Source organism: Trachypithecus francoisi, unplaced genomic scaffold, assembly GCF_009764315.1.
Source record: "Trachypithecus francoisi isolate TF-2019V2 unplaced genomic scaffold, Tfra_2.0 Lachesis_group12, whole genome shotgun sequence".
NCBI classification, from domain to species: Eukaryota; Metazoa; Chordata; class Mammalia; order Primates; family Cercopithecidae; genus Trachypithecus; species Trachypithecus francoisi.
This window is the reverse complement of record NW_022681457.1, coordinates 53647106-53666556: the sequence shown is the minus strand read 5'-3', so window position 1 is coordinate 53666556 and position 19451 is coordinate 53647106. Positions and strand designations below refer to the sequence as shown.

The window sequence follows — 19451 nt, the reverse complement described above, 5'->3', positions numbered from 1 at the left end:
CGCCTGTTTGGGGCAGCTACTTAGGCTATTGAGGTAGTTCGGCGCTGCAAGGAGGCCAGGCTTTCAGCTGATTCCAATAACTAGAGGGAGGAAAACAGCCCATTTTTTTTTTTTTTTTTTTTTTTTTTTTTTAGGGGGGTGGCGTAGTGGCATGGAAAGTTGCTGGAAAAGCTCTGCTACTTCGCCTGGCTGTATAAAGTTAGACTGGGGACCAAGGACACGGGGACATAGAGGGATCAGTTAATGGCTGTATGGTTAAGAGTTTTAGAAAGAGATCAGTTGCACGAGAAATAGCTTCAATGGGGGCTGTTGGCCTCCATTGGGTGCCTGAGTATGATTACTCAGGATGAATTTGGAGTTGAATACGGAAAGGAAGGATTGGGCAGTTTGGACGAGAAATAGCCTTCAATGGGGGCTGTGTGGCCTCCATTGGGTGCTGAGTATGATTACCTCAGGATGAATTTGGAGTTGAATAACGGAAAGGAAGGATTGGGCAGTTTGGATTTCTGGTATAGTGGCGCCTGGAGTGTAAGTGAATTGTGGGATGTTTGACCAGTTGTGTTGAAGGCCATGGGCAGGGGGCTGCCACTAGGTGGGGGCCTTCTAAAGCCTCACAGAGGAAGCAGTGGGAGGGATGGTTATATTCACAGTGTAGGTTAAGTCTAGCCTTTGGCAGATAAGTGCGAGCCATGAGACAGGGGTCTCTATTGTGTGGAGAGAAGTTTGATAGCCTTAAGGAAGGCAACTGGCAGAGCTATGTACTACTGAGTGTGTTCGGCTGTCTTGTGGCCAAGTTTCAGTGATGAGAAAAAAATTGCCATACAGTAGGCGGACTAGCAAAGGTCTGAGTGTATGAGTGAAACAGCAATATAAGTATAAAATGAGACTTCATTTTCCGTGTAGTCACGGAGTGTCCCTTGCCACTGGAGATGTTCAATGAAGGTTAGGAGATGGGAGAACCACTGCTCTGGACTATTGTCTGGAGGTAGATATGGGTCTGGGGGTTATGTATTGAAAGTCTGATAGGTTTATGTAGAAGATGGTGAGAAAGCGAGCTAAGCGCCAGGGGTCAGGGAGCATGAACTAGTTAAGAAAGTTTTGTAAGTTTGAGGCGAGTGGGGGAAAGTTGAACTGATGTCCACTGATTGTTCCCAGTGGGGGCCCTCTTTAGCTGGGAGATATGAATCCAATGCGTGTGTCCTAGGAGTTTTGCTGCTGTATGTGTAGACAGGAGGACAATGTATGGGCCTTTCCACCTGGGCTGTAAGTCTTTGGCTTGGATATCTTTTATGTATACTTGGTCTCCAGGACTGAGGGAGAGATGGGTTGTAGGCATCTGTTAGAGGAGGGTGTGTTAACTAACTCAGCGTGTTGTCTTAGGAGTTGTCTGAGAACAGTGAGATATGAGGTAGTTCGCCAAAGGGGCTGGCAGGGAAGGTATTTGTTGGAGGGTTAGGGGCCGTCCGTAGACTAATTCGAATGGACTGAGACCTGTTGGGCTTCGAGATGCTGCCCGCAGCTGGGTCAGGGCTAAGGGAAGGAGTTTACCCACGACTGCCGGGTTTTCGATTGAGAGTTTGGTGAGCTGCTGTTTGATGATGAGTCCGTTAGCCTTTTCTACCTTACCAGAAGACTGAGGCCTATAAGGGATGTGGAGTTTCCAGGTGATGTGTAGGAGGGCTGCCACCTGTTGGACTACCTTAGAGATGAATGCTGGACCATTATCAGATTGAAGAGTGACCGGGAGGCCAAACCTAGGAATAATATGTTCAGTGAGTATAGAGGCAACAATGTTAGCGGTTTCTCCTGTGGTAGGATAGGCCTCGATCCACCCAGAAAAGGTGTCCACAAGGGTTAAGAGGTATTTGAATTTTTTATGTTTTTGGCATATGTGTGAAATCAATTTGCCAATCTTCACCTGGTTGGTGTCCTCTGAGTTGATGGCTGGATGGGGATTACGCAATGCGCCTTGAGGATTTGCCTTTAGGCAGGTAGAGCACTGCTGGTTTATTGTAAGTAAGTGTTTTTGTAGTGTTGGACAGTGGAGGAGGGGATTTAGGAAATTATATAAGGCTTTGGGTCCTATATGTAAAGAATTATGTATGTCTGTTAGAATGGTATGGAGTTGTGTTTCAGGAATAACTAGTTTGTTATTAATATAAATCCAGTCACCCGTAGCTAGTTTGGCTGTGGATTTTGTAATAGCTTAGCCTTTTCTTCCTGAGTGTAATTAGGGGCATACTGGGGGGAGAGAAAACAGGCGGAAGGAGGCTTAGAGGTGGAAAATCCGGCGGCTGACTTGGCAGTGATGTCAGCGAAATTGTTGCCAGCTGCTACCAGGTTAGATGAAGTTTGGTGCCCTTTACAATGTATAATGGCTACCTTGGAAGGTGCCGACAGTGCATCTAGTAGTTTGAGTATTTGGTTTTTGTTAATAATAGGGGTACCGCCGTGGTTAAAAACCCTCTCTCTTTCCAGATAACTGAATGAGTGTGTGCGATTAGAAAAGCATATTAGAATCTGTGTATATGTTTACTGTTTTTCCTTTTGATAGTAGGAGTGCCTTGGTTAGTGCAGTGAGTTCTGCCTGCTGTGATGTGGTCCCTTGTGGTAGGGGTTTTGCCTCCAAAACTGTGGAAGGGTAACTACTGCATATCCTGCCTGTCTGTTTCCTTGAGGGTTGATAAAGGAGCTGCCATCCACAAATAGGGTTAGTTGTGCATTCTGAAGGGGCTGGTCATGCAAGTGTAGGTGGCTGGGGGGCTGAGCCTCCAGAACCTCAGGACAAGAATGTTTAGTATGGAGTGGTTTAAGAGAGCCTGGCAGTAAAGTGGCTGGATTTAGAGAGGAGCAAACTTCTAAAGTAACAGTGGGGTCTTCTATGAATAAGAGATGGAAAAGCTGGAGCCGGGATGGAGTTAAGTGGCTAATACTTTTATGAGAGATGAGATCCTGAAGACGGTGTGTGGAGAAGACTGTCAGATTACTGCCTCTAATGAGCTTTTTGCTTCCTGGGTCAGGCAGGCTGCCGCTGCTAGTGCACACAGACAAGGTTGCCAGCCTTGTACAGTTGGGTCTAGCTGTTTGGATAGATAGGCCACAGGACGGTGGGTGTTACCGACAGGCTGGGCTAAGAGACCAACTGCCACTTTCTGCCTTTCATCTGTAAAGAGTTGGAAGGGACGCTGGAAATCAGGCAGTGAGAGAGTGGGTTGTGAGAGAAGGCAAGCTTTTAAGCGGGTGAAATGAGTCGAGATTAACTTGGGGTTGGACAAAGGCCCATGTGGGTTTTCTTTAACTGCAGCGTATAAAGGTTTGGCTAGGATTCCAAAATTGGGGATCCAATGTCTGAAGAAACCTATTAGACCTAGGAAGGATTGAATTTCTTTTGCATCTTGAGGGGGAAGAAGGTTACGTATTAGGGCCATGCGGTCAGTAGTTAGTGACCGGGTTGTTGGGGTGATTTCAATTCCTAAGTATATGACGGTTTGGCAAGAAATTTGGGCCTTGTGTTTAGATACTCTATAACCTAATGAGCCTAAATGGTTGAGGAGAGTTGCAGTGTCTAGAAGAGAGTCTTGTTTGGTAGGGCTACAGATTAGGAGATCATCTACATACTGCAGAACTTTGCTCTTTGTGAGAGGGCAAGAGGCAAGGTCTTTCACTACTCTGACAAAAAAACCAAGAAATGGGGGCTGTCCCGGAACCCTGTGGAGGACTGTCCACGTCAGTTGAGTGGAGGTATGTGTGTCTGGGTCCTCCCATGTGAAAGCAAAAAGGAACTGGCAGTCTGTGTGTAGGGGTATGGTAAAGAAAGCATCCTTAAGGTCTAGCACAGTAAAATAAGTAGAATTGGTGGGGATATGGGACAGAAGGGTGTAAGGTTTGGAACTACAGGGTGCGTGGGATGGGTGGCTTCATTGACTAGCCTAAGATCCTGTACTAACCTATACGTTCCGTCTGCCTTTTTAACTGGAAGTATTGGAGTGTTACAGGGGGAATGTGTGCGGACAAGAATATGTTGGCTAAGTAGTCGCGTGATATTGGCTTTAAACCTTGTAGATGTGTTGGAGAGAGAGAGAATTGGGGGCAGTTTGGGAAACGAGTGGGATCTCTGAGCTTGACGAGAACTGGTGGGTGGTGGGCAGCTATGACCGGGGTGGAAGTGTCCCACACTTGAGGGTGTACAGAAATAGGGAAGATGGGGGGTGGGGGCGACATAGGAGGAGCCTGTGCACTTGCACAAAGCATGAGCAACAGGTCATGAGGGGGTTGAAGGGGAGTGGATGAGTTGGTGGGAATGTATATGGAGGCCTTTAAGGTGCTCAGGATGTCTCGGCCTAGTAAGGGGGTAGGGCATGAGGGTATAATGAGGAACGAGTGCGCAAAGTAGTTGTTGGCCAGGCAGCAACTGAGGAGTGGGGTTTTTCGTGGGGTGGATGGCTTTCCGTCTACTCCTACTACAGAGATATCGGATGGAAGGCTAGGTCCAGAGAAGGACGGCAAAACAGAATAGGTAGCCCCGCTATCTATTAAAAAATTAATTGTCTTACCGCTACCGGAGAGTTATCTGCGGCTCGGCGAGGGTGATGGGGGTCCCCAAGTCTCGGCACCTTCAGTTGTCGTTGTCGTCCAGATGTAGGAGCTGGAAGGAGCTCCCAGGATCCTGGGAAAGGGGGTCACGTGGAGACGCAGCACCTGTTCTCAGGGTGGGGCAATCAGACTTCCAGTGTCCTGCCTGCTGGCAAGCAGGGCAGGGGGTTGCTGGTGGACGAGGTTAGGACATCATTGGCCCAATGTCCTGACGCCTTGCACTTATGGCAAGCTGCGTTGGGGCTCAGGGACCTTGCGGACACCTATTGGCATAGTGTCCCGCCTTGCCGCACTTATAGCAGGCTCCTTTTGTAGCCTTGAGTCTGCGGAGTGTGTACTCTCTGGTCTGGGGTTACAATTGGGCTGTAAAGCTGCTGCTAGGAGTTGGGCCTTCTGTTTGAGGCGTGCCTGTCGCACTGCCTCAGCCGTCTCCTCTCTGGAGTTATAGACCTTAAGGCTAATTTAACCAGATCTTGTATTGGTGCCTGAGGACCATCCTCTACCTTTTGAAGTTTCTTACGAATGTCAGGAGCTGATTGAGAAATGAAATAAGACGCCAAAATGGTGGCCCCTGGGGGGAGAGCCGGATCTAACCGGGTATATTGGGTTAGAACCTCAGTCAGCCTATTTAAGAATGCGGCTGGATTTTCTTCTGGATTTTGTATAATTTCTTTTAATTTGTTAAAATTTACAGTTTTGTTGAGGCTGTTTGCATACCAGCCAACAAACACTGAACCATTATGTCTCGCCTACGGCGCCCAGGCTGGTTTGCTTGGTAGTTCCAGTCTGGGTCTGCCGAGGGTACTGCTTGCTCCCTAGTGGGATGGTGGCATCAGTTAAATGTAGTTGGTTGCGTGCTGCCTGGCGGCCGCTACGATGCACTCTTGCTCCTCAGAGTTTAGGGTGGAGGTTAGGATAACCTGGAGGTCATGCCAAGTTAAGTCATAAGCCTGACAAAGATATCTAAATTCCTTTATGTAAACGGTGGGATTAGCTGAGAAATCCCCTAAACGCTTTTCAATTTTGGAAAGATCGGCCAATGAAAAAGGGACATGTACTCTGACTACCCCCCTGCCCCCCACCTCTCCCAAAGGCGCTAACACTGTAGGAGGGTGTGGGGCAGGAGTGGAGGCATCAGCAGGGCACTTAGAGCAGGTGTGTGCAGAGACAGGAGACTCAAGACAGCCAGTTGGGTGCCCCGAAGGAAGCACGGGACTGAGTGGATTACTAGTAGGTAAGGAAGAGGAAGGAGGAGTCCGGCGGAGGGAGGAGAAGTATAGGGCGGAAGTGAGGGAAACCCTAGATCCTCCGGCTGAACAGAAAGGAATGAAGACTCCTCTTTTTCGGGTTCCTGTGAGCCGGCGTCCTGGCTAGCATAACTTGGGCCGAAGAGCACTGGCTACACAGGTCGGGACGAGAGCGTAAGGCCCAAAAGCCTTGTATGTACGTAATTTCAGACCACTGCCTAACCGCTGGCAGAAATTGCTGAGGTCGGTCAGAACATTGCGATCTAGGGTGCCCTCCGGTGGCCACTGAGACTGATTGTCTAGTTTGTATCGGGGCCACGCCACAGTGGAAAGGAAAATTAACCGCTTCCTCCTAAGGTCTTGTTCAAGCTGTAAGGTTTTTAAATTGGCTAGGAGGCACCCCAAGGGGGTGCTCTTTGAAATTTGGACTAGGGGTTTCCCATTTGTTTCCTCTTTACCGACACAATGGACCCAATGGACATGGGAATGGATCCCTGCCTGGCTTCAAAGCGTCCTTTGGAACCAGCAGAGACAGACGAGAGGCTCTTGAAGCCTAAGTGGAGATTACCTTCAGGCAGAGTCTCCGTCCTGAATGGGTCTCCGAGCCACTTGGTGGCTCCAAATGGACCCCGGACCTGCGCAGGATTTCTGGCGAGGGAGGTAAAGAGGAGACAAGGGCACTTACCCCAGAGAGGCCGTGAGAGTGAGGGAAGCGGGTCTCAGGTCCTGGTCCGTCTGCGGCGTGGAGCGAGGAGCAGGAGGAGGCTCCCCAGACCCTGGGGCCCCGAGGAGGGGTCTCCTCCGGGTTCGGCACCAACTGTTTTGTTTTTTTCTAAGACCACCAGAGCGGGCGCAAAGGAACCAGCGACTAGGCAAGGGTAGGAGCAAAACTGCAAGTTTATTTTGGTCACCTAGCTTCGGGGGAAGAAGGTGGGTAAGGAGAGGTCTGTTGGCCTCCGGCAAATGAGGCCCACAGAGTTCTCCGTGCTGCCCTCGGACGGAGTTCCGACAGTCCCGACCGCAGTGGGGAAGCTGGGAAGTCCGCGCGTGGCACTCGTCCGGAGCAGCTTTTCTGGGAGTGGGAGGGCGATAGGCGGGGCACGGGCGTGTCCGGGGGCATTCCGCAGGTGCGACCAGGTAAATCTTGGTCTCTTCAGATTGACGTCACCTGGCGCATGCCCAGTTGGTCTGCACCTTCCCGGGCGTCGGCTGCATTTTCGCGCGCGCAGGAAAAGTTGGGGGGATTAAGAACCCGGAAGTGCGCCATCTTGCCTCCGTTCGTCCAAACAGAGAGAAACTGTATGAATGTGTTGAATGTGGGAAAGCCTTTAACCAGCCTTCAACTCTGACTAAATATGAGAATTTATATGGAACATAAACCCTACAAATATTCAGAAGTGACAAACTTTTTTTTTTTTTTTTTTTTTTTTTTTTTTTTTTTTTTTTTGAGGCGAGAGTCTCGCTCTGTCGCCGGACTGGAGTGCATGGCGGATCTCAGCTCACTGCAAGCTCCGCCTCCCGGGTTTCCGCATTCTCCTGCCTCAGCCTCCCGAGTAGCTGGGACTACAGGGCCCGCCACCTCGACGGCTAGTTTTTGTATTTTTAGTAGAGACGGGGTTTCACCGTATTAGCCAGGATGTCTAGACTCCTGACCTCGTGATCCGCCCGTCTTCGGCCTCCCAAAGTGCTGGGATTACAGGCTTGAGCCACCGCGCCCGGCCGTGACAAAGCTTTTTAAGGAAGTTCTCAACCCTTATTACACATAATTCATACCAAACAGAAACTCTACAAGTGTGAAGAATGTGGCAAAGCCTATAACAAGTTCTCAATTCTTTTTTTTTATTGAGATGAATTTTACTCTTATCACCCAGACTGGAGTGCAATGGCATGATTGCAGCTCACTGCAACCTCTGCCTCCTGGGTTCAAGCCATTATCCTGCCTCAGTCTCCTGATTAGCTGGGATTACAGAGGCCCACCACCATGCCTGGCTAGTTTTTGTATTTTTAATAGAGACTGGGTTTCACCATGTTTTCCAGGCTGGTCTAGAACTCCTGACCTCAGGCGATCCACCCACCTTGGCCTCATAAAATGCTTGGATTACAGGTGTGAGCCACCATGCCTGGCCACAAGTGCTCAGTTTGTAAGAGGCATGGCAATAATTCATGCTGAAGAGGAACTCTACAAACCTGAAAGATGTGACAGTCCTTTTACCAATGCCTCCAACCTTTCCTTTTTTATTTTTTTGAGACAGGGATTACAGGCATGAGCCACCGCACCCGGCCAAATTTTCTATACAGAAAAAAAAAAAAAAATTATACTAGTGTGAGGCCCTAGAAATGTATAAAATGAGACAAAGCCTTAATATGGTTGTCACACTTATTGTAGGTAAGATAATTCATACTGGCAAAACTCCCAGAAGTGTGAAGAATGTGGAAAAACTTTTAATCAGTGTTTATACTTTATTTCACAGGAAAGCTATTATCCTTGAGAAAAATTGAACAAATATAAAGAATATGGAAAAGCCATTAATGCCTACTCACATCTTACTCAACAGAAGGTTCAGAGTTAATAATGGCATTAAAAGTGCAATTACTGTCAAAAATCTTTCAGAATATATAAGCCTTTAAAGTGAAGAATATTTATTCTGAAGACAGCCATTAAGTATATAAAGGGGGTTGTAGTGCGTTTACTTGTATCACAGATCTTATTGCACATTTTGTACTAGAGAAAAACCTTAAAGCAGTTGCTTAAGCTTTGTTCAACATTGGAATATATACTGGAGAAGAGTCATGAAAGTATCATGAATTTAAAAACATTTATTTTTCAAAAACTACAGCTTAGGAAACACCAGAGAGTTTATACTAAAATATATTTTTGCAGATGTGGTAAATATGAACAAATATTGAATTCATAATTGATTCTATGTAAATATCAGAGAATTTACAGTGGAATAACTAAAGCACTGACACTTCAGACATTACACTAAATCAGAGTGTTGAATATAAAAACTAATCCACAACTAAAACTGTAAGATAAATTATTTGTATATAACTTTAAAAGGACATTTTTTGATGCATTGTAATTACATTGAAAGTATACTTATTTCCTTGAAAAAATTTTTTTAAAGTTAATAATGATGTAATACAGCTTTCAAATTACTTTATGCTGTTATTTATTCCCATTGTATTCACATGTGAAAGCATGTGATCAACTGTTTCTGTATCAGAGATACTAGAGATTCTTTTTTATTAGTTGGGCATTACTTTTGACCTTTTCTATAAAATACTAAGGACATTAAAATGTAAGATGCATGGTGAAAATGTCAGTGGAGAGGCTTTTTGTAGTTAACTTATATTAAATAATGTATAAGGTGGCGGGCCAGGCGCGGTGGCTCAAGCCTGTAATCCCAGCACTTTGGGAGGCCGAGGCGGGTGGATCACGAGGTCAGGAGATTGAGACCATCCTGGCTAACACAGTGAAACCCCGTCTCTACTAAAAAATACAAAAAATTGGCCGGGCGTGGGCGGGCGCCTGTAGTTCCAGTTACTCGGGAGGCTGAGGCAGGAGAATGGGGTAAACCCGGGAGGTGGAGCTTGCAGTGAGCTGAGATCTGGCCACTGCACTCCAGCCTGGGCGACAAAGCGAGGCTCCGTCTCAAAAAAAAAAAAAAAAATGTATAAGGTGGGGGTTCATGTTCTCATTTGTATAATACTAGCCTATTACTTAATGTTGATGCTTTGCTTTGTCTTTTGGATGGCCTAGCCTACATTAACATGTATGCAGAACATTTTGAAAACTTTTTTCAAAAATCATAATAACTACTTTATTAATAAACAAATAAAGATAAAAAAATAAGGTGGGGTTCAGAGTAATACTTTTCTACATTATGGTGGGAAAAATTATTAATTATAGCTAAAAGTATTAAATAAGTATATTATTTTACTAATTGTACTTTCATGTAATATCAATTCTCCTACTTCAGCCTCCCAAGTGGCTGGGACCACAGGCATGAGCCACTATGCTCGGCTAATTTTTATATTTTTAATAGTCAGGGTTTCACCATGTTGGCCAGAATGCTCTTGTCCTCTTGACTGCGTGATCCACCCCCCTCAGCCTCCCAAAGTGCTGGGATTACAGGCGTGAGCCACCGCACCTGGCCAAACTTACAGACGTTTAGTTTTAATTTACATAGAGTTAAATATACACATATTACTCTGACGATAAACCTTAGGTGTAGGAAAATTATGAAGTGAGTGTGTATGCGTGAGTATGAGCTTGCATATATTTTCAGAAGAAAAGAGCAATTATTGGGACAAATTATTTTAATAAAGTGACTAATAGAAAACTAAACACCTTGAAAATGCTGCAAGCAAATCTATACTTTCTGCTTTCTATTGAATTTATTAATGTAAAATATTATGGTTTATAGTTCAGATTCTCCCCAGAATCTGCCTATTAAAGCACAGACAACTTTTGTCTCCAGAAATAACACTCTTGAGTACAAAAAAAAGCCCTCTTCAAACAGAAAACAAATAATCATTTTTAATACTTATTTTAATGATTTTTTTTTTTTTGAGACTGAATCTCAAAAAAAAGATTTGGGATTTTTTTTTGTCGCCCAGGCTGGAGTGCAGTGGCGCGATCTCGGTTCACTGCAACCTCCCCCTCTTGGGTTCACGCCATTCTCCTGCCTCAGCCTCCTGATTAGCTGGGACTACAGGTGCCTGCCACCATGCGCGGCTAATTTTTTGTATTTTTAGTAGAGACGGGGTTTCACCGTGTTAGCCAGGATAGTCTTGATTTCCCGACCTCCTGATCCACCCTTCTCGGCCTCCCAAAGTGCTGGGATTACAGGCCTGAGCCACTGCATCCAGCCATTTTAAAGAAAATTTAACCAAAATTGAATAATTGGATATATTTTTATTGTTCTATGTGTGTGTGAATCTATAATATGGTACATAAAGGAAAAATAAGCCAGGAAAAAATGTTAGTTAATATTTGTAATGAATAAAACTGGAAAGTAGATAATTATTATTTGCAGATGATATCTTTGTTTATGTAGATAACAAAAGCAGCAGAAAGTCTTTTTTAAAAGTTTATTCAGAGGGGTAGGCAACATTCTAAGATAATATCCTGGATTTCCAGTCTGTTGCACACCTTGCCGTATAATACTTTCCTCGAATGTAAAAAAAAAAAAAAAATTGTGTAAGTGTGGTGGGAAATCACGAATTAGATTATTCGTATGTTGACTTTGCGTTTATCAAAATGGAGATTATCCTGACTGTGCTTAACTTAATCAGAGGTGCTTTTAAGAGAAAGAGACACATCACAGAAAAACACCCCCACTGGCCTGAAAGTAAGTGACTTCTAGGTGGGCCATGTTGTAAGCTGCTTATGGTGACCACATGGCAGGAAACATATTTGTATATTGTCATCATTCCTGTCTCAGGCATGTTGCTTCCAGTAGGAAGATAGCTTCTTTTTGAATAACATGACAAAAGTAACAATTAGAGAAAACATTTAAAATGAGTTAAAATTAATCAAAACCACATCTTTTCAATGGCTTGGCATAATTGCCATGCCAGATGACTAACAAGAAACAAAGAAAAGATTTTGGCCTTGCTCAATGATTGTTTTTGACCTACTGAAATCTAAAATCCTGGCTAAAGTATTGAAAGGGAGTATTTTATAGGTGGCTTCATAGAATTTCCAAGGCAATGAAGAATTTTGATAGGCGGGAAAATGCTCACTGTATACACATATTGCTCTTCTGATTTGCTTTAACACTGAAAAATTGAAGACTGTAAATGTAGTATTATAAATCTAGTCTCAGTTTAGAGTAAATTAACAAATATTTGTTTTTTAAAAAGCAAATGTATAAAATTAATGGGTAACAGATGCCATTAGCTGCTAAAAAATAGTATGACTAAATTCAGTAAGTATCTAGCCATGCAAATAACAGCCCAATTAAATGGAGACCCTAATAGGTGCATGTGGAAAGCATTGCTGTGCAGTGTGGTGTACCTCCACTCAGCATTTTCTTCTGCCTCTGCACAGAGATACCAATTTCCCCTGAGTGACTCAGGGTGCATACTGGGAACTGAGAATGCTGTGCTCAAATTGATTACTGAAAACATGGTTAATATGCATCTTCTATAATAAAATGTTATAAATCTTGTTCTGCCTCAGAAAAGCTTTTAGTAAAAGATTATAGTACTCAATTTGGGTTCATGGAAAATTTCAATATTCCAGATAATTCAGACACTTAAATGTCAATGAAATCCCATAAAACATATTTGAATAAGATGAAGTCTTCTTAGCTAATAATTTTATATTACCAGTAAATTTTAGAAACCAGTACTTTAAGGCAATTAACAGTGTTTGACATGTGAGTAGCACCTAAACAAGTGCTCTTCATGACCACTGTTAAAGCAGCAATAATACCACTTGCTTTTCTGGGACCTGCTGTCCTGTTTTCCACTGATATAAAATGGAGACGGTATTGAAATGGCCAAAGGAGGGTGATATAAATTGAATTTTTATATGAAACAAAATTTTAAATAAAAAGTACCATTTGATGTTGTACAACTATAGGTGAGACTATTAGTGTGAGGTCATATTTTTACTTATCTTGACTAAATAACCATTCACAATATTCTTATTTAGAATAATATTCCTTTTTTGCTCTATACTAGCTAGCTTTTGATCAAGTATTATCAGAGCTCAATAGAAATCAATAAAATCAATTTTTATTTTACCACAAGCATTGTTGATGTCTATGCTTGTTTTTCTTAAAATCCATTAGCTTGTTATGAAAGATTTAGACTTTTTTTTCAGTGTGTTGTTTATTGCTTAGAAGTGGCTGTCCTGCCAGAAAACTGCTATTCTCAGGTGTAACCACATTGACTAATACTGAGTGGAAGTGGATAAAAAGCAAACGTGTCTTCTCTGTATCTTTTTTATCCATTGGCTGTAGAACAGAAGGATGTAGAAGATGAAAGAAAATATAATTCCTGAAATATCATAAAGAAGCTCTCTTAACCAGACCAAAAAACCCCATAGGGGATTTGTTTTGTTGTTGTTGTTTTTTCATTATTGTACTCTCTACTTCCATGAGTTTTAGTTTTTTTTTTGTTTGTTTGTTTGTTTGAGACAGAGTTTTCCTCTATTGTTCAGGTTAGAGGAAAGCAGTGGCGCTTTCCTCTTAGAGGAAGGCAGTGGCGCAATCTCGGCTCACTGCAACCTCCACCTCCCAGGTTCAAGCGATTCTCCTGCCTCCACCTTCTGAGTACCTGGGATTACAGGCACGTGCCACCACACCTGGGTAATTTTTGTATTTTCAGTAGAGACGGGGATTCACCATGTTGGTCTCGAACTCCTCACCTCGTGAGTTGCCTGCCTTGGCCTCCCAAAGTGCTGACAATTACAGGTGTGAGCCATTGCGCCCGGCAAGTTTAAATTTTTTTTTTTTTTTTTTTTTTTTTGAGACGGAGTCTCGCTCTGTCGCTCAGGCTGGAGTGCAGTGGCCAGATCTCAGCTCACTGCAAGCTCCGCCTCCCGGGTTTACGCCATTCTCTCGCCTCAGCCTCCCGAGTAGCTGGGACTACAGGCGCCCGCCATCTCGTCCGGCTAATTTTTTGTATATATTTTTTTTTAGTAGAGACGGGGTTTCACCGTGTTAGCCAGGATGGTCTCGATCTCCTGACCTCGTGATCCGCCCGTCTTGGCCTCCCAAAGTGCTGGGATTACAGGCTTGAGCCACCGCGCCCGGCCTAAATTTTTTTTTTTTTAACACTTTACATGGAAATAGGATTATGTGAGTCGGGCGTGGTGACTCATGCCTGTAATCCCACCACTTTGGGAGGCCGAGGTGGGTGAATCTCTTGAGGTCAGGAGTTTGAGAACAGCTTGGCCAACATGGCAAAACCCCATCTCTACTGAAAATATAAAAATTATCCAGGCATGGTGGCGGGCGCCTGTAATCCCAGGTACTGGGGAGGCTAAGGCGGGAGAATTGCTTGAATTTAGGAGGTGGAGGTTGCAGTGAGCTGAGATGATGTCACTGCACGATTGCCTTGGTAACAAGAACTAACCTACCTCTCAAAAAAAAAAAAAAAAAGGATTTTTTGTTTTGTGTGTTTTTCTGTGCTGGCTTATTTTGCTTAGCATACTTTTTGGGTTTATGAATGTTGTTGCAAATAACAAGACTTTCTTATTTTTAAGGGCTGTATAGCATTGCACTGTGTACATACACCACATTTTCCTTCTCCACCTATTATGAAACCTTAGGTTAATTCCATATTGTAGTTATTGTGAGTAATCCACTTCCTTCCTTCTCTTTTTTTGTTTTTGCTTTGTTTTCTTTTGTTTGAGATGGAGTTTCGTTCTGTTGCCCAAGCTGAAGTGCAGTGGCACTGCTCACTGCAGTGAGCCGAGATTGTGCCACTGTACTCCACCTTGGGTGACAGAGTGAGACTCCATCTCAAAAAATAAATTAAGGCTGGGCAGGGTGGCTCACCCCTGTTGTCCCAGCACTTTGGGAGGCTGAGGTGGGTGGATCACCTGAGGTCGGGAGTTTGAGATCAGCCTGACCAACATGAAGACACCTCGTCTCTACTAAAAATACAAAAAAATGTATCCAGGCATGGTGGCTCCTGCCTGTAATCCCAGTTACTAGGGAGGCTGAGGCCAGAGAAATGCTTGAACCTGGGAGACGGAGGTTGCGGTGATCCGAGATTGCTCCGTTGTACTCCAGCTTGGGCAACAAGAGCAAAGTTATGTCTCAAAAAAAGAATAAATAAATAAATAACAAAAATAAATAAAAAAAAGAAAAAAATAGAATGCCTGAGTGGTTTTTTAAAAAGCATACACTGTGCTGCCTACAAGAGATTCATTTTAGCATTCAGTCAAATAGGCCGAATGTAACAGAATGAAAAAAATGTATATTCCATGAAAATAGTAAACTCAATTGAGTGAGGTGGTCATAATCATATTATACATAATATGCTTTAAGTCAAGTAATACTGTGAGATCAAGACTGATATTATATTACGGTAAAGTGAGTTCATTTAGCAGGAATCTATAATTATATTTATCTATCTATATGTATATGCATATATAACATCAGGACTTCAAAATATATAAAGCAATTCTTGACAAAGTAAAAGCAAGACATACATAGCAACATAATAATTGTAGACATCAAAGCCCCATTTGCAATAATAAATGGAAAGTTTAGATAAAAATAAGAAACAGAAAACTTAGACAACATTATAGACTGAATTATTTTGCATACAGAGAAAAACTTGAGAGTGCATGATTTATAAAGAAAAAAGGTTTACTTGGCTCACAGCTTGGCAGACGGTATAAGAAGTGTGTGGCAGCATCTGCTTCTGGTGAGGACTTCAGCAAGCTTAAAATCATGCTGAAAGGTAAAGAGTAACTGGATATATTATATGGTAAGAGACAGAGCAAGTGTGAGGTGAGGGACTCAGGTTCTTTTAATGAACCAGCTCTCCTTTGAATTAATAGAGTGTAAAGTTTTTGGTTACCAAGAGGACATACCAAGCCATTCATGAGAATTTTGCCCTCATTTGAAAACTGCTCTCTTTTGAATTTATTTATAGAGTGTAAACTTTTTGGTTACCAAGAGGATGCATCAAGCCGTTCATGAGAAATTTGCCCCGATGACCCAAACGTGTTCAACCAGGTCCCAGAACCAACATTGAGGATTTATACTGCAGCATGAGGTTTGGACAACATGGACATCCAAACCGTATAATAGACCAATTCGGCTTCACAGACACATATAAAACACTCCACTCAAAAGCAAGAAAATACACAATGTTTTTATTCGCATCTGGTATATTCTGTTAGGACACATAGCAAGATTTATTAAATTTAAAAATACTGACTGGGTGGAGTGGCTCTTGCCTATAATCCTAACACTTTGAGAGACTGAGGTAAAAGGATCCATTGGGGCCAAAAGTTTGAAACCAGCCTGGGAAACATAGTGAGATCCTAACACTACAAACAAGCAAACAATTAGTCAGACATGGTAGTGCATGTCTGTAGTCTTAGCTACTCAGAAAACCGAGATGAAAGGATCACTTGAGCCCAGGAGGCAGAGGCTACAGTGAGCCAAAATTATCCCACTGCATTCCAGCCTTGGTGATGGTAAGATCTTGTCTCAAAACAATAACAAATCAATTGAAAAGACTAAAATTATAAACTGTGTATTTTCTAACAAAAACTAAATGAAACTAGGAATTAAAACCAAAAGTCAAACTGGCAAATTTAAAAATATGAAAATATAAAACACTCTTCAACATATTTTTGCTCGGGGTGAAAATATTTATTAAAGATGTCAATACAACCTACTGTTAAAAATTGATACAAAGTTGTTTGTCAGAAATTTTTACATATCTACAGAAACAGCATTAATTATTGATTAGATATATATTGTTACGGTTTAGGATATGGGATACAGTGTCCAATGTGGCATTATTAGTTTAATTTATAACTACCTGTAAAAATAGTGAACAAGTTCAAGAGATTAATACATAGTTCAAAGCAGGGAGAAATACATAACTGCTCTTTCATTTTAACATCTCTCTGAGTTTGAGAAACAAAAGGATTTGCATTTTTTAGACAAAAGTTTTTTATTTCCCAAATCTCAAGACCTAAATTCAAAATTTGAGCTGCAGATTTAGGGCCTGAATGGTTGGAGTAGCAGCAGGTGTTACCTGCACATTTGTGAGCACTTTAAAGGAGGAAAGGGAAAGTGGAGCTTCGCATGTCTCTGTGTCTACTCAATGCACACACGTTATTCTAATTGAGTTTCTGGGCTACATAGTTCTGTATCAGTTTCAGGTCTGAAGATACAAGAGTCATTGAAAGAGGTAAAATGATTGATTGCTGCCCTCTGAAGTTTGTATCAATCTGATCTAGCCTCTGTAGGAGTGACTGTAGAGGACTATAGATAGCAAATAGGCAGAGACAAAATTCTGCCTACTTATTTAGGGGACAACATGCACTTTCCTGCACAAGTGTAGGTTGACTGGAAGCCGGAGAGGGAAAGTCCCCTCTACAGTAAATTTTGGCTGGCATATTATGTGTTTATATCATGTCTGGTAATTCTAGACTGTGTTTGGAAACAATAATTAAAAGAAAAATTTTCTCCTGCCCCAGAGAAACTCCACAATAACAGAAAGAAAATGGTTTTATTATAAAATTGAACTTGAATGTGACACGCATCATAGTCAATCTGTGTAAGAGACCGCAAATACAGAACGATGGTCACCATAATTAGTCCAAAAGTAGAAGAATTTTCAGCACCATGTCATACATAGTTCATCCCAAATTCACCTGGAGATTGAAGAGGCCATCTGTGTATGCTGTTGCTTATGTTCAATGACAAATAAACTTTTCACAACGTCATAATAGGAGTTGGTTTAGCAGCTTGAAGCCAGGTGCCTGCTGAAGGTAGGCTTTCACCCTGCTACAAAAATGGTTGACTAGGGTTCTATATTTTTGGCTATTTACATTTTAGAGCAGTGGCTCTGTACTCCCTGGCACTGGGCTACAGCACTTCTGCTTTCTTTCTCCTAGTTGCTAGTGTCCTCTCTTGATCTCTACCATCTGCCACTGAGGCACAACCCACAGCATAGCTCACAGTTTACGTGAACCCCATATGCCATAGCAGCACTCTAGTGTCACATCAGAGTGAAGCCTGAGTTGCAGGAGCAGAGCCTGCAGGCCTCCTGGGTAGAATTACACCTTCACAACAATGGGAATGTGAGCAGTGTTTCAGCCACAGTTTCTACGTATGGTAGTGTCATGGAAAAATACTGCTGAATTTCCAGCATGAGTCCTGATAGAGATAGCTCCAAAAGTTCTCACTGTGACAGCCCACCTCATTCAGACACGATGGGATACTAATAGAGCTTCTGAAACAGACACCCAAAGCATTGGAGAGAAAAATAGATATTTATCTGAGCCAGATTATGTTGAGAGAAAAAAGTTCAAAACATCTTAAGAAAAAGCTCAGATTAGACATAAAGTAGATCAAGTCAGTCAAAAAATATTCCCTGAAAGCACTTTCTCTCTAGACACCCAAGGTGTACAGCTAATCTAAGCATGAGGAACACGAGCATTATGAAAAAAGGGGGCAGATTATCAGAGTAGTTTTATAAAGTTGTATTTCCATCTCTGCTGCTCTCTCATCTCCTAGCCATTGAATGGAGTTCTATATTGAAATACATCTGACAACTTCCAACAACTCTTTTTGATGAAGAAATAGACTCTGACTGTGTTCATATAGTGGAATATATTAGAACTTGTAACATAGTTAATTGAATAGCTATTATGGTTTTTGGGTGGCCACATCACCTCTCTTTATTTTTCTTGTAATGCAGTATACCAATTTGTGAAATAAAAGATACTAAAATTGTGTTTACTCATAATTATCCCTATTCAATAAATAAACATGTCACACTAATATCTACTGTAACAATTGGTAGTAAATTCTCTTTGGATATTAGATATAAGTATCTAAGTATGCATAATTTTAATGAACTAGTCATAATGTATGTAGCATTTTTTTTTTTTTTTTTTTTTTGGAGACGGAGTCTCGCTGTGTCGCCCAGGCTGGAGTGCAGTGGCGCGATCTCGGCTCACTGCAAGCTCCGCCTCCCGGGTTCCTGCCATTCTCCTGCCTCAGCCTCCGAGTAGCTGGGACTACAGGCGCCCGCCACAGCGCCCGGCTAGTTTTTTGTATTTTTAGTAGAGACGGGGTTTCACCGTGTTAGCCAGGAGGGTCTCGATCTCCTGACCTCGTGATCCACCTGCCTCGGCCTCCCAAAGTGCTGGGATTACAGGCTTGAGCCACCGCGCCCGACGTAGCATTTTTAAAAATTGCAAATATAGCCAGGTGCAGTGTTTCATGCCTGTAATCCCAGCACTCTGCAAGGCCGAAGTGTGCAGATCACAAGGTCAGGAGTTTGAGACCAGCCTAGCCCATATGGTGAAACCCCATCTCCACTGAATATACAAAAAAAAATTTAGGCAGGCATGATGGAGCATACCTGTCTTCCTAGCTACCAGGAGGCTGAGGCACTAGAATCACTTGAACCGAACAAGCAGAGGTTGCAGTGAGATGAGATGACACCCTTGTGCTCCAGCCTGGGTGAAAGAGTGAGATTCCATCTCAAAAAAAAAAAAAAAAAAGCAACTATACTTTAGTTAAAACACTTTATATTTCAAAAGTATAAATAACAATATTAAAATAACCATTTAAGTGATTCATTCAAAGTAAGTATTGCAGCTTTACATGCATATAATTGTAGAAAATACTGTTTATGGCTCATGCCTGTAATCCTAGCACTTTGAAAGAGTGAGGCGGGTGGATCACCTGAGGTCAGGAGATCAAGATCAAGGTCGCCAACATGGTGAGACTTTTTTTGTATTTTTGTATTTTTTATTTTGTAAAATTTTGTATTTTGTAAAAATACAAAAACTTAGGCATGATGGCACGCAGCTGTAGTCCCAGCTACTCGGGAGGCTAAGGCAGGAGAATTGCTTTAATCCAAGAGACAGCGGTTGCAGAGAGC

The 19451-nt window shown here is 42.6% G+C and overlaps 1 pseudogene across 1 annotated transcript in view; it reads right to left on the bottom strand.

Moving 5' to 3' along the window:
- The window catches only part of LOC117093725, a 433995-nt pseudogene that overhangs the window by 171405 nt on the left and 243139 nt on the right, over positions 1-19451 (bottom strand). The window lies entirely within an intron of this gene.